Raw genomic sequence first — 16,402 nt, 5'->3', positions numbered from 1 at the left:
GAAGTTCTTCCAAGAAGCAAAAGAAAAAATACACCTTACCCGAGAAAAAAAGATGGCAGTGTGAGAAGTGTGGTGGAAATCTCCCCAAACCACATATATTTTGAAATTACAGCAAATACAACTATTCCTAAAAGAGTGACCGGAAGTAAGAGTACACCAGCCAGTCTACATCTGGGAGAAGTCAACATCTCATGGAAAAGGGTAAAGTAAAAAGCTGTGACCTGCGGGACCTGAGCACTTCCCCCCCAACCCCAGCTCACTGGTGGGAGGAAGAGAATCAGAGTGGGAAAGGAATGGAAACATAGGACTGCTAAATACCCAGCCCTAGAAATCTGCCCCAGGAGCACAGACCCACATTGCATGGTGCTCTGGAGATGAGAGGGGCTGAAAACCAAAGTCAGAGACTAAGGGACTGCGAACAGGTTCCCACAGCCTGCTGTCCTGGGACAAAAGAAAAGCAGACTTTGAAAGACTTCTCAACAGTTGGAAGGCTGCTAAAGGGACAAGGGTTTAGGAGAAGGAACAGGTGGACAAAATTTTCCTGGTACACTCAGCCCAGAAGGTTGGGAACTTTTAGGAGCTTCAGGCACCCTATACCCCTGGTTGGCAACACAGCCCCAAGGCCCCTCACTGCAATAAGCAACCTGCCACTCCTTCCTCCCTGCTGGCACCTGTGCACAAACCCACTGTCTCCGCCATTGATGTAGACAAGCCAGAGGGCAGCCCCACCTACAGCAACTACGCAGCTTAACACAGAGGCTTCTACCTGCTCAACAGCCTTTCCCAAGAATCAGTGTATATTTGGAGCAGCCCAATTTTCTCTATGGCTGAGGAAGGTATTACCCAATAATGAATCTAGAAAAATTGCATATTTTTAAATTTCATGCAAACAAAATTTTTAAAGCAATGTAATAATTCATGCTGTTTTAAATTAAAAGAAAAAGGTTTATAATATTGATAATCCTTTACAATTGTATTAATAAACATAATTTTGCAAGTGATAATACTTTGGGGTAAGTGAGGGCTCCATTGATTCCATTGATTCAACATTCAATTAATTTTTGCTGATTTCCTAGGGGATTCCAGGCATTGAGTTAGTGCCTGGATACAGAAATGAAGAAGGTATAGTCTTTGCAATTAGGCCATTCTAAATCCATTGAAAAATTATGAAAGAAAATCAGTACCTACAATACCATATAGGAAGTGCTATAATAAATGAATGAATTAAACATAACAGCAGCAGAAATAAAACAGTATGAGCATTTATGTCCTTGGAAGAATATGCAAGGAAGTCTGGCAATGAGTATAAAAGTTAAGAAACCTAGAACTAACTCTAGAATAAGAAAGCATTAGTTAGATATATAGAGAGAGGAATATTATTTCCAGATAGTGGAAGCAGAATATGGAAAGGCAAGGAAATAACCACACTGCCTCCAATCCTTTAAGCTAGGCCAACTCATATACCCACAGGCTAAAAAGGGTGATTTGCAAACACCAACCCATTTTCATAGTAATCAAACTGGACTTTCCTTCTGTGTTTCAGGTGGTTCCTGCCCTCATTTTCTTCCTTGTTTGTGAATCTTAATCCTATCCCACCATAGATGAAGAATGTTAGTTACTTTGTTTTTCCCATACTAATCATCTTGGCTAAGAAAGTTGGCTTTTCAGGACCAAAACCCCACCATTGTTTAGCACCCCAGCAACGCCTGCATCAATACCCTGTGAGAAACGTGGTGTTAGAAGGAACAGCTGTGGGGTTGGGGAGAACACTCTGTGGTGCAGGCAAGGCCATACACTTGATTGGAAAAACGAGGAGATAGAAGGATAGACCCAGAAATGAAGCTGGCAAAGGGATTGAAACAAGACTGAAAGTTTCTTAGGTCATTTGGTAGCATTGGACGTGATTCAGAATGAAGTGAGGTTGGATTAGAGAGGAAGACAATGCACAGGTCATGTTGCATGTGGATAATCATAGGGAAAAATATTAAGGGGAAAAGAATATTTGTGGTAGATTAAAAAAGATAAGGTAAGGAAGTAAACTGAAGAAACAGAATTGGGATTTAGAAGAAGAAATGAGTTTAGTGTTCATCTCATTTCTTAGAGAATTGGCATTGAGATTCATTTTTTTCTACTCTAGTATCCTGTTTCCTATTTTTCTACATATTATCATGCTTGAGATTCAAGGAGGGCTTAACACTGGTCACATGGAAATAATTTCTGGCTCAAAATTCTGCCTCTTGTTTTTATTTCATGTGTCACTCTGGTGAGGCCCTGAGCTAAGAACCTCAGGACTGTTACTCAGGGGTAATCATTCTCACGATTGCCCACCTGTATCTCATCCGCAGCTCTAACCTATTCACATCCCCAGAATCTACTTTCCTCTATATACCTGCCTTGGTATCTAGATTTCTAGCATTGATGAACAGTGCTGATAGCTGATCTTTTTCTTTATTTTGTTTTTCTATTTGCCTCACTAAATATTTGAGCAAATCTTTCAGGAAGAATATTTTGAAAGCAAATCCCCTAGTTCCTTTTACATCTAAAGAGATCTATGTTTTCTTTTCATACTGACTGAGTACTTAACAGAATTTGGAATTTTTGGTTCAAAAATTTTTCATCAGATATTGAAAACATCTATTTAGTCTATATTTAACATATTCTAGTGTCTGGTAGTGACTGAAGTCTAAATTGTGCTCTTCATAGATATTTTCTTTTCTCTGTGGATAATTTTAAGGTTCTAAATTTTATCACTATTTATCTAGGTGGAAATTTTTAAAAGAATTAATCCTACCTTTCATTCAGTATGACTTTTATTTTGAAAAAGTCAAAAAAGTTTTTTATCAGCTTAAGACATTTAAAATTTTTATTTTATCTTTTATTTTGATTCTTCTCTTTCATATCATTAATTTTGTCCCTTTGTGGATCCATTAAATGAATTTTGATATCTGTAAAACTATCCATATCTATTTGATATCAGTTAGAACTATTCTAACTTTTTCCTTCATCTTGTTTTGCATATATTTTCAAAGAATGCTTCAGTTCCTTCTTAGATAATTTCACCATGAAGAAGAAGATAAGTAATCCAATTTTAGAAATCATTTATAATCATGAGGTTCCTGGTTTAAATTACCATTTTCTTGGTAGTATTCTTGGTCACAGTCAACAAAATAAACTTTTCTTGCCACAGGAGATGGATGTAGTGATACATTAATGACTTTCATATACTTCATATCAAAGTCTGAGTTAGTCATTAAATTTGTACATGTTCCCTTTCCTCCTACTCCAAACAAACAAATGAAAGTGCAGTCATTTTTGTATAATGTCATTTTTTACAATTAATAATTCATTAAAAATATTACACATCTTTCAAATTTCTTTTTGCATGTTAAGAAATGTGATACTTTTTAAATTTAAGATCCCAAAATATAGAGATTTTTTTCCTCTGAAATATTAAATATCTTTGAAGTGAACTATGGCCCATTGGAAAAACTTACCTAAAGCAAAGAAACCCTAAAGACCATACAAAATCATATAAACTATCAACATCCTATGAAATAAATTAAAAGTGCAAATAAGTTACTTCCATTAGTGATAAGTACAATAAATGCAACAATGAAACTCATTAAACAATAATTATGAGATCCCAGACTGAGAAGTTACTTTAATGAAGTAGAAAGTCAGGCAAATTAAGCCACATTTTATTTGAGAAATAAAGTGTTTCAGACCCAACATTTTTATGCCTCTAGGAGGTCTCATGTATTTTTTCTCAATTAAGAATAGAGCCAATTAAAATATTTTCAGAACAGCATAGGAGTTTGTATGAATTATGATATATAAGTGCATGTTTTTCATAGATAATCAGGAAGGACTATGTATAAACCATTTAGACATCAGAACCTTTAGCAAAGAGAATTAACTGCTTCACTTCTCTGAAGAGTCCTATTCAGGTTCCATCTGCAAATGCAATTTACTTATTCTAGTCTACATCATATATCACAAAGGTCTTCAATACCAACATCCATTAAAGACACATGGTAGGAGTAACTATCAATATCCAAAAGTCTTTAACTTTCAGATAATTAATGCATTAGATGTAGAGTGTAATTAAAAGAGAAGAGTTGAATAAAGCACCAAGATTTTTTTTTACCCAAGCATCTAGAAGTCTGTTTACCATTTACTGAGATTAAGTATTCTACAGAGGAGAAGGTTTCCTGGCAGGATGGTCAGAAAATTAGATTCAGAAATGCTGCATATTAAGTACCTATATTATTCTTTACTGAAAACTCCTCAACATCAGCTTCTGCCAAAACAATAGCTATGTAGCCTGAAAAGATGCATCTCTCTTGTAGAAATAGATTTTCCTAACAAAACTGGAAATGAATATAATCCAAAATGTCTGTTTCTTAGGCAATTCTTCCCCATTAGTCGTTACCACTCACCTACATGATAATTTCCAGTTTTCCATGATCAAGAGTTCTTGATTCACCTTTTGTATCAATTGCAATAATGGAGATATCAAGTTGTTTAAAATAAATTAGGTCTCTCTCTGTTTTTCTGTTTTTTACTATGAATAGGCATTTCACATTAATACCATTATAATGGTTGGGAAAAGTTACTATTAATACAGCTTTTCCAAGAAGATTTCACTTATTAAGAGAAAAAAATACTGTCTTACATATTATTAGAGGAAAAGAAATGGGAGTTTCCAATATATTTAATGAAAAACATATTATTTTTATTACTTCCTTTTATAATTTGAAGACTTTATATATTTAGTGCTACTCAATATAATTTAGATATTTAAAGCAGAAAGTAAAGGGAAAAAAATCAAGCTGTATTCACTTTATTCATTTATACTAATTCTACTCTGGGATTTTTGTTTATGAACAGAAATATTTGACCAGAGAAATGACCAGAAAATCCAGTTTAAATGAGTAAACCATTTGTTTAATAGTAGTGGAGAGCTGCTGAGGTAGTGAACAATAGGCTAAGATTCTAGGGAATGAAACATCTGAGAAAGAATTCTGGATGTCAGCATATGATACAAAAGAAGGTCCACTTTCAAGTGATCAAAGAAAATAACAGCCAACTGAAAATTCTGTACCCAGTAAAAACAGCACTCCAAAATGAAGGTAAATGAAAATGATTTTATAGAAACAAAAACTCAGAATTCCTCTCCATCAAAAAGTCTTCTAAAAGAAATAGTGAAGAGAGATTTTTTCAGGAAAAAGGAAAATGATCTCAATAGGAAACACTGAATTTCTTGAAGAAAAAAAGAAATTAAGTAAATGGGTAAAAATAAAGGAGTAATGACTATAAAAATATAAGAAAATAATATGTTATTTTGTTTGAAATATATAGAGATTATCATATGACAAGAATAAAAGAAAAGGTGAGGGAGTAAATGGAGTTATAGTTTTCTAAAGTATTCTAACATTAATAGGAAATTGGTAAAGCTGTTTGTATTTTACTTAATTAAATGTTCTATGCTTTTAGCAATAACAGGAAATTGTTAGAAAAATTAATTTTAATAGATTGTAATAGATAAAATAGATAAAAGGAGGCTGTTTTAGTTAGACTCTAATCAGGAAATAAAACCCTCACCATTTATATTAATGCAGATGATTTAATTAAAAATTTAATAAAAACATGCCCTCGTTTAGCTCGGATTAACACATAGTCTACAGGCACACACCTGATCATCTACATTTGCTCTCTTACAACACTAAACTCTGTTTTCTACCTTTATCTCATGTCTACCTACCACTTCAGCATTTTATTAAAAATAATAATAATAGAGAAATGTGGCATCCACATATAAACCAAGTTTAAAAATCAAATGAATATTCATATTTGAACTGACTGTGTATAGTTCATAATGCATGAACAAAACCGAAAGCTTCTGTGATGACTGTCCTTGCACTGTTCACCATGTAACTTATTCATTATGTAAGAATTTGTACTCCATGTAAGAATTTGTTCGTTATGCATCAGAAGATTGGAGACTGACGAAAATTAGGCTTGGGGTGGATTAATGATTGTGCATTGAGTATTGACCCCCCTATACAGAAACTTATTGTGGTTAACAACTATTTGATCAATAAATATGAGAGAAGCCCTCACAAAATATATATAGATAGATAGATAGATAGATAGATAGATAGATAGATAGATAGATATATAAACACACTTCCAAATGTAAAATAAATAAGTAACCGGGATGTAATGTATAGCATAAGGAATATAGTCAAAATATTGTAACAACTTGGTATGGTGATACCTGGTACCTAGAATTATCATGTATATAAATGTTGAATCACTGTGTTGTACACCTGAAACTAATGTAATGCAATACTGTTGTCAACTACCCTTCAATAAAAAAAAATAAAAATTTAATAAAAACAGCTCTGTCTCAATGTGTGTTTGAATTTTTCAGAGAAACAGAACCAATGTTCATATATATATCTGCTTCATATATATGTTTATATATGTAAAGATATATGTGTATGTTTATATGTATATTTATAAATATGTAAAGAGATTTATTCTAAGAAATTGACTCGCATGATTATGGAGTGCTAAGTCCCCCAAGAGTTGCCCTCTGCAACCTGGAGACCCAGGAGAGTCATTGGTGTAGTTTCACCCCAAGTACAAAGACCTGAGAACCAGGAGAACTTCTCTTTCACCGGTATAAGTTCCATTAGAGTGCAGAAGGCCAGCGTCCCTGCTCGGAAAGAGGCAGAGAGAGCAAATCCTCCCTTGTACCATGCTTTGTTCTAGTCAGGCTGCTACACGATTGGATGAAGCCTTCCCACACTGCCGAGGGCAATCTGCTTTACTCAGTCTGTCAATTCAAATGTTAATCTCATCCAGAAGCACCCTACATACATGCCTAGAATAATCCTATCCGAATATTATCTGGGCACCTGTGGCCCAGTCAGGTTGACACATAAAATTAACCATCACATAATGGATATTCTCATACCTCTTTTATAGCTTTCATGAAGAATTACTAGCTTGTAAATGACAGGCAGACATTTACATATTTATAGTTTTTGTAAATTGATCTGTACACACACTTATCAAACTAGTTATTTGATAAGTATTTTCAAATAAACTAATGGCTAATATTTTGCTCTCTTTAAGTTTATTTCAAACTGGGAAGTTTTAGCAACATAAGTGCTACTAAACCACTGAAAATAAATGAATGACAGAACCTCTGAAGTGTCTCCCTGGCTTTGTGATCCTGTAGAAAATCTAATCAATAGCTGTTAGTCTTAAGTATTTGGTAAATTATCCTTTTGGGCAACATTTATGAAAATAATAATAAATTCTTTTCTTAAAATTTTTATTTCATCAAATTTATTTTTTAGTGAAATTACTATAAATATTTTTCAAAGTTCTGAAACTCTTCAGTCATAGTTATATCTTCCTTATAATAAAGACATGTTTTGTTCTTATTTTATAGTATCAGTATCATTTTCATTACTGAAGTGAGTGGCTTCAACAAACCATAATTTTCTTTTAATTCTACAAGAATTTTTGGAGATGGTACAATAGCAAACAATTAGAAGAATGTGAATTATAATGCCCTTAGGCCTGTCACAACTTGCAGTCCCTCGCTTTTCCTACAAACTATAAAGGAGCTATTCACAACCACTCTCACCTTTAATGGGGTGTTAAATCACATGCTATGAAAAGCATCAATGAAATCCATTTGAGAAGGACTGTTCTATGTATTCTATTCGGAACTAATTATTATAATTAAAAATCAAAGCAAATATATTGTCCTTGAATGCCTACAATAAAATGCATATTTTTGTAGTTAAGCATAAAATTTCATTAGCTATTATTAAATGTATCAGACATCAAACAAGTAAGCAAGTGCCAAGAATATTGGAATAGTCATGTTTCTGCCAAACCTTTTTTGCCATCATTGTTACTAATCCACATTTTGCTTATTAAATGGCTATTACTTTCATAATAAAGTAAGCACATGTCAGATACAATTGTCAAAGTTCCAGAAAGATGAAAAAAGAAGTCATAAAACAATAATTTCTATTACCCTGTCCAGGTGTATTGAATAGCTCAGATACATAGGAATGCCTAGCAAAGTCTTTTCCCAACTCAGGTATGGTTTGCTTGTTTCTTTCCCTTAGTCATGCAAGACTAGCATATTTCTTTTTCTATTACAGTATTGGGCTACATGTGCATTTTCTTATCACTTTAAGATTGAATGGGCAGCACTAGAAGAATAAGCTTACCTTTTGCAGGCATCTGAAAGAAGGAATAGAGATTTGATCTGGCATCTGTAAAAGCTGACTTCTAGACAGTCAATGCCTGCTAGGAGGACAGAAACCTATCTGCTCTGCCACTAAAACAACTTCCTTGTCACCATACAAGTGTTTAATATTCTGATTAAAACTGAATAATATCAAAGACTTCTAAAAGTGACATTCCCTGGGTAGTAATGGAGTATATTTAAATATTAAAATCCAAATTAACCATTTGATTGTAAAATAGAGGAAGAATCTGGCATATAGGAAAGGATTTACTCTTCCTAGAGCTAATCTGAAATGGAATATCCCTGGGGTGACCATTTGTCCTACTTTAATTGGGGCATTTTGGGATAATTTTGTTTCAATGTAAATATTAATAGTTTCCTTCTCCCAAAAGTATTCTGACATGGATGATAAAATATATTCGTGAGCTGTGCTAAGGATATACACACACACACATCCTATCCCCTCTCCTGTGTGCCACACAGCATTGCAATATTCAACAACCCTTGGAGATGTTCTCTGAGATAAATTAAAAGTAATCCTATCACAAAGATTTGGGATATCATTTCTGTTTGATGTCCCTCCTATGTGCTCCCATAGCAACCAGCACTCCCTTCTAACTTCTTAACATAAGATTGTAATGACCTGTTCACTTACCTTTCTCCTACAGAAAAGTCTGAATATTATGGTGGCATGAATGTTGTTAAATATTGCACCTGGCACAGTGACTGGTAGGATAAGATTTCAGTGAATGTTTGATGGAAATATGAATGAAATAAATTGTAGTTGGGGTTAAATGTGTAATTGTTTTTTACTTCATTGTTATACAGCTTACCAAACTATTATTCTGTTCATTAGATATTGATTTTCTTCAAGTAAACCTTTGCCTCATGCTCAGAAAAAGTCAATTGACTTTGAAATGTTTGTGCTATTTGTTTAGCTGTATTGTTAGATAAAGTTGTTGAGATGTCTTTGAAAGACAGAATTTCAAAGCAGGTTTCTAAATATGCAGAAATATTTAACCAGTCACTCTCAGTTTCTTCAAAAGCTTCACCTAGCTTCTTAAATATCCTTTAGCTTAGAATGGGGACAAAAACTGCTTAGAAATAGTCTCTTGTTATGTCCAGTTGACAAAGATGATTATTACAATGTACATATAAAATTATATTTATCCCCTTTGCATTTAAAGGAGGGCTATGCTTACTACTATTTGCCATATGATTATGAGCTCCTTATACATATCAAAGGAAAGTGTGACATGAGAGAATTTTACCCAGAAACTAATGATATTACTATATAAACAAGCAAAACTTTCATATGAAAAATAAATCTTTAAAATACTCAGGAATATAAGAGACTTTAATGCTGTCAGGAGATGTAATTAGAGAAAGAAAACAGCATCTTAGTGAATGAAAAATACCAATTAAAAAATCATGTATACAATTTAAAGATTAAGGTAACATATTTTCATTTTTATCTTTCTTTAATTAGTTTGAAAGCCCTTCGAAATAGCCAGGTTTTTTTTTTTGGACATTATTTGAACATCACGATGCTATTAATTTCCTCTAGGTCTGTAAAACTAGTACTAGCCAGTTATGAAATAAACCTTTAATGCTACATGATTCACTTTCAACTTTTCAAGTCAGTCAATCTTTTACCTGATACTTCAGCATACTGTTACACAGAGCACTGGATCCATGTTTCTTTGTTTTGTTTTTTCTATTCTGTTTCATGACAGTGCCCTGGGCTCTCAACTCAGGTGAGCTTTCTACTGCAAACTGAAAGCTGAAGCACGTTGAACATCCTGACTGCTGTTTCACTTTCACTAAAAGTCTGTGTTGAAGATTAAAAACTTAGGGCTGAGGGTAACTTGCTTATTATTTACTTTAAACAATTATTCCAATATGCTGCCAACATTTAAATTTAAGGGGACTCCCCATAAAAATATCTGGATTTGAATTTCAGAAAATCCAGCAACACCAGGTCAATATTCATGGAATACCTGGCTACAGCTGACTATCAGCTGGGCCCCTGTTAGCTGATTTCTAAGTTTACCACAGTCCCCTCTGGGCCTACTTCAGTCATATTTGTTACATTATGGAATCTGTAGGCATTTTATATTGCCAGCCTTGGCTCAATTGAAAGTATTAGTTCTGTATTTCAGGAAGGAATGTTTACCTTGGACGAACAGGCGGACATAGAGACAGGCAGTGTTTTCCCGAACTCAGGAAGAAGATAGTATTGCTCTCTGGCCATAGTGGGAGCCTGTACCACTCACTGATTGTTTCTCAGATGGGATTGCCACATTTAGCAAATAAAGATATAGAACACCCAGTAAATTGAATTTCCAATAAACAAATATTTTTAATATAAGTAATACAATACAATATTTTTCATTATAATTAAACTAAAAGTGGTGCCATTTACCTGAAATTCCGATTGAATTTGGCTTCTTTCATTTTTCCTGATAGGCTTAACCCCTAGGACATTGTTAATAGGAAAAAGGCTGCATCCTGTACTCAGGGAAGTTGAATTTCAGGTACTGAAATTTCCCACGCTGACAAAAACTCTTCTCTCAGAGAGGACTGAATCACATATGTTCAAAGGACCACATACACTCAGGAAATGTGGATCTGACCAGTGACTGTGATGATCTGAATGAAGAGAAAGGGAACATGCCACATTTTCCAGGTGCTTCTGTGGAAAAGGATTCTCTGATGCCTGTCCAAGATAACAGGATTGAATTTCCTGCACAGTGAGATGTGTTTCAATCAAATTTAGTTTTATGGAAAAAATACACAAGGGGGACTTTCCTTGTATATTTAATTTTATATATAAGGAGATATGTCTGATGCATGGAAATGCATCCTCTTCTGTGAAAATCCTTTTCTGTGAAATTATTCCTTTAAATTCATTATGTTATCAATTTGCTCTATTCCATAGAGACAGGTATTGTTCAACATACTATTTCAAATCTGTGACACTTCCTAAAGATTTTATTTCACTATTTCAAACCAGTGAATACTTTGCATTATATCTTATCAATGAGTCACACAGGAACATTAACTCCACTACTTAAAAAAATCTTACTGACAGCAAACCCATATGCTTACTCAGAATCAAACCAGATTGGTTATCAAATTGGACAAATAAAATATAGAACCAAATGAAAATACATGAAAAATAAACATTTTAAAGTAGAGCAAAGAAATGCTGTGATTTGCACTTCACCACTGCTTAAAGCAATGCCAAGCTAGCAAGTTTTAATCTTTTGTCAGTGATAGAAAAAGAATATCTACAACACCATCACCACCTCAATATCTACCACCTCAATAAAGATGGTAAGTACCTCCAAATAAGAATTACACATAATCAGGATACATGTAAATATTCATCTAGTGGAATTTCATATAGAAATAAAGTAGTGACATATATATGGGAAAAGTAAGTATTGAAGGGTTTTAAACACAGATAGTGCCTCTGAATTTAATCCCCTCTGACAAATGGATGGTAAATTTTAGCCTTGCTTTGTACACTCCATAAGTTCTTGAGGCAAATAATGTAAGTGGGTTTTATATCTATTAATGGAACATTGTTATTGAAATTTTAAAATGCATACATATATATAATATATAAAAAAAGCACAATATATAAAAGGTGTCTATAAAGCCTATGATCAAGCTTGTGAAGATAATGAGCCCTGTTGTATTATATAGTATTTCCTCAATTCTAACTTGCACTTGTTTTTTCACATTTAACATTTCTGAAATCAGGATGGTCTTGTTTTTGGTGAGTGATTAAATTAGTGCTCATAAATTAATTTTTACTCCAATAAGCTGCTATTACACTGGTAATATAGCTTGAGAAATAAGTGATTATTATATTTAGGGGGTAGGAAATTTATGTTTATCTTAGCTAAGTTGGCAAAAATAAAATTACAAAACTATTATACCTTTGGTGAAGTTTATTGACCTTCAAAGTCCTAAAAAGCCTTTAAAAGTTTTTCTATTGCAAAACAGGCATGATGTAATAAATTTCTTTAAATGTTTTTATTGAAGTATAGTTGACATACAGTATTATATTAATTTCAGGTATGTACCATAATGAGTCAACAATTATATACATTATGAAATTCTCCAGAAAAACTGTAGTTACCATCTGTGAAGATACAAAGATGTTCCAGTATTATTGACTATAATCCCTACTGTGCATTGTTTATCCCCATGACTTATTTTATAACTGTAAGTTTATATCTCTTGATTCCCTTCATCTATGTGCCAACCCCCCCAGCCACATCCCCTCTGTACACCACCAGTTTGTTCTCTGTAGTTATAAGTCTATTTCTAATTTGTTTATCTGTTTTGTTTTTCACATACCACATATCAGTGAAATCATACAGTATTTGTCTTTCTCTGACTTATTTCACTTATACATCTTGTCACAAATGGCAAAATTTCATTCTTTTATATGGCTCAGTCATATTCCATTGTATATATGTATATATATATACACACATATGCCACATCATCTTTATCCATTCATATATTGATGGACACTTAGGTAGCTTCTATATGTTGGCTATTATAAATAATGCTTCAATGAATATAGAGGTGTATATATATTTTCAAATTAGTATTTTCATTTTCCTTGGGTACATACCCAGAAGTAGAACTGCTGGGTCATATGTCATTTCTGTTTTAAATTTTTTGAGGACCCTTCATACTGCTTTCCATAGTGACTGCACCCGTTTATTTTCCACCAACAATGTGCAAGGATTTCCTTTTCTCCACATCCTCACCAACACTTGTTATTTCTTGTCTCTTTGATATTGGCTATTTTGACTTGTGTGAGGTGGTATTTCATTGTGGTTTTGATTTTTATTTCCCTAATAATTAGAATGTTGATCATCTTTTCATGTGTCTATTGGCCATCTGTATGTCTTTTTTGGAAAAATGTCTATTCAGGTCCTTTGTCTATTTTTTAATTGAATTATTGTGTTCTTTTGGTGTGGAGTTGTATGAGTACTTTATCTATTTTGGATATTAAACCCTTATCAGATACATCCTTTCTAAGTATCTTCCCCAGTCAGTAGGCTGCTTTTTCATTTTATTGATAGTTTCCTTGGTCATGAAAACCTTTTTAGTTTGACATAGTCCCAATTGTTTATTTATCATTTTGTGTCCTTTGCCTGAGGAGACACATTCAGAAGAATATTGCTAAGGTCAATGTCCAAGTGTTTATTGCTGAAGTTTTATTTGGGGAGTTTTTGGTTTGAGGTCTTATATTAACATATTAATTCATTTCAAGTTTATTTTGTATATGATGTAAGAAAGTAATCCAGTTTGATTCTGTTGCATGGAGCTGTCCAGTCTTCCCAACATCATTTATTCAAAAGAGTGTCTTTTCCCCACTGTATATTCTTGCCTCCTTTGACATAGATTAATTGATCATATAAGTGTGTGTTTATTTATGGACTCTCTATTCTGTTCCATTATCTATATGTCTATTTTTGTGCAAGTACCATACAGTTTTAATACTATAGCCTTCAAGTATAGTTCAAAATCTGGGATTGTGATATCTCCAGATACTTTCTTTCTTAACATTGCTTTAGTTATTCTTTTGTGGTTCCATAAAAGTTTTAGGATTATTTGTTTTAGTTTGTCAAAAATGCCATTGGTATTTTGATGGGGATTGCATTGAATATGTAAATTGCTTTTGGTCAGGATGGCCATTTTGACAATATTAATTCTTCCTATCCATAAGCATGGACTCTCTTTCCATTTATTTGTGTTGTCTTCAATTTCTTTTTATCAATGCCTTTTAGTTTCAGAGTAGAGTTCATTCATCTCCTTAGTCAAATGTATTCCTAGGTATTTTATTATTTTTGATGCAATTGTAAATTGAGTTTTCTTAATTTTGTTTCTGCTTGTTCATTTTTACTATATAGAAATGCAGCAGATTTCCTCATATTGATTTTATATGATGAAAGTTTATGAATTTAATAGGTATATTAGTTTTTTGGTGGAGTCTTTAAGATTTTCTGTATATGGTGTCATGTCAAAATAGTGACAATTTTGCTTCTTCTTCACCAATTTGGGTGCCTTTCATTTCTTTTTTCTTCTTTGATGCCATTGTTAGGACATCCAGTACTATGTTGAATAAAAGTGGTGAGAGTGGACATCCTTGTCTTGTTCCTGATCTTAGAGGAAAAGCTTTTAGGCTTTCATCTTTGAGTATGATGTTAGCTGTGGATTTGTCATATACGGCCTTTATTATGTTGAGGTATGTTCCTTCCATACCCACTTGTACAGAGTTTTTTGTCATGAAAAGATGCTGAAATTTTGTCAAATGCTTTTGCTACATCCGTTGAAATGATCATATGGTATTTATCTTTCTCTTGTTAATATGGTGTATTGTGTTGATTGATTTGTGGATGTTGGACCATCTGTGCATCCCTAAAATAAACCCACTTGGTTATGGTGAATGATCCTTTTGATGTATTTTTTAATTGGTTTGCTAATATTTTGTTGAGGAGTTTTGCACCTATGTTTCTCAGGGATATTGGTCTGCACTTTTTTTTTTGTAGTGTCTTTGTCTGATTTTGGTATCAGGGTGATGCTGACCTCATAGAATGAATTTGGTAGCATTCCGTCTTCTTCAAATTTGGAACAGTTTGAGAAGGACAGGTATTAACTGTTCTTTAAACTTTTGGTAGAATTCTGTGAAGCCATTGGTCCTGGATTTTGTTGGGAGTTTTTGTTTACTGGTTCAATTTTGTTACTTGTGTTTGGTTTGTTCCAAATTTCTATTACTTCCTCATTCTTGGAAGTCTTGAAAGATTATATGTTTCTAGAAATTGATTCACTTCTATGTTGTACAATTTGTTGCCATATAGTTTTTCATAGAATTCTCTTACAAGCCTTTGAATTTCTGTGGTGTTGGTTGTAACTTCTCTCTCATTTCTTATTTTATTTATTTGAGCTCTCTCTCTTTTTTCTTGGTGAGTCTGGGTAAAGGTTTATCAATTTTGTTTTTACTTTAGAAAACTAGCTTTTAGTTTCATTGTTTTCTTAGTCTCTGTTTTATTTATTTCCACTGTGATCTTTATTATTTCCTTCATTTTATTAACTTTGTGGTTTGTTTCTTTGTCTAGTTACTTTTGGTGTAAGGTTAGATTGATTATTTGAGATTTTTCTTATTTCTTGAGGTATGCTTGTAGAGCTATAAAACTTCCCTCTTAGAATTGCTTTTGTTGCATGCCAAAGATTTTGAACTGTTGTATTTGCTTTCCTTTTCTCCATGTATTTTATTTCCTCTGATTATTCTTTACCCATTGGTTGTTTAGTAGCATGTTCTTGAGTCTCAATGTGTTTATGATTTTTTTCCAGTATTTTTCTTGTAATTGATTTCCAGTTTCATACCACTGTGATCAGAAAGGATGCTTGATGATTGTAGCTGTCTTAAAATTTTTGAGAATTGTTAGTGGCCTAACATGTGATCTATCCTGGAGAATGTTCCACATGCACGTGTAAAGAATAGGTATTCTGCTGTTTTGAGATATAACACTTGGTATATATCTCTTAAGTCGATCTGGTATGATGTATTGCTCAAAGCCACTGTTTCCAAATTGACTCTCTGTCTCAATAATCTATACATTGATATAAATGATGTGATAAAGTCCTCTACTACTAATTTATCACTGTCAAATTTTCTCTATGTCTGTTATGTGTTTTATATATTTAGGTTCTATAATTTGGATACACAGATGTTTATAATTGTTATATGCTCTTGATGGGTTGCTCCATTTGTCATTATGTAAAGCCCATTTTGTCTCTTGTTACATTCTTTGTTACGAAATCTATCTTGTCTGATATAAGTATTGCTACCCATTTTTTTTCCACTTTCATTTGCATGGAATATCTTTTCCCAGTCTGTTCACTTTCAGTCCTTATGTGTATTTAGGTCTGAAGTGAATCTCTTGTAGGCATATACGGATGGGTCTTACTCTTTTATCCATTCAGTCACCCTATGTTTTTTTAATTGGAACATTTAGTTCATTTACATTTAAAGTAATTATTAAGTATGTACTTATTACATTTGGTTAACTGTTTTCTGGATGT

The sequence above is a fragment of the Manis pentadactyla genome, chromosome 6, assembly GCF_030020395.1.
Source record: "Manis pentadactyla isolate mManPen7 chromosome 6, mManPen7.hap1, whole genome shotgun sequence".
NCBI lineage: Eukaryota > Metazoa > Chordata > Mammalia > Pholidota > Manidae > Manis > Manis pentadactyla.
Note: the sequence above shows the minus strand (reverse complement) of the source record.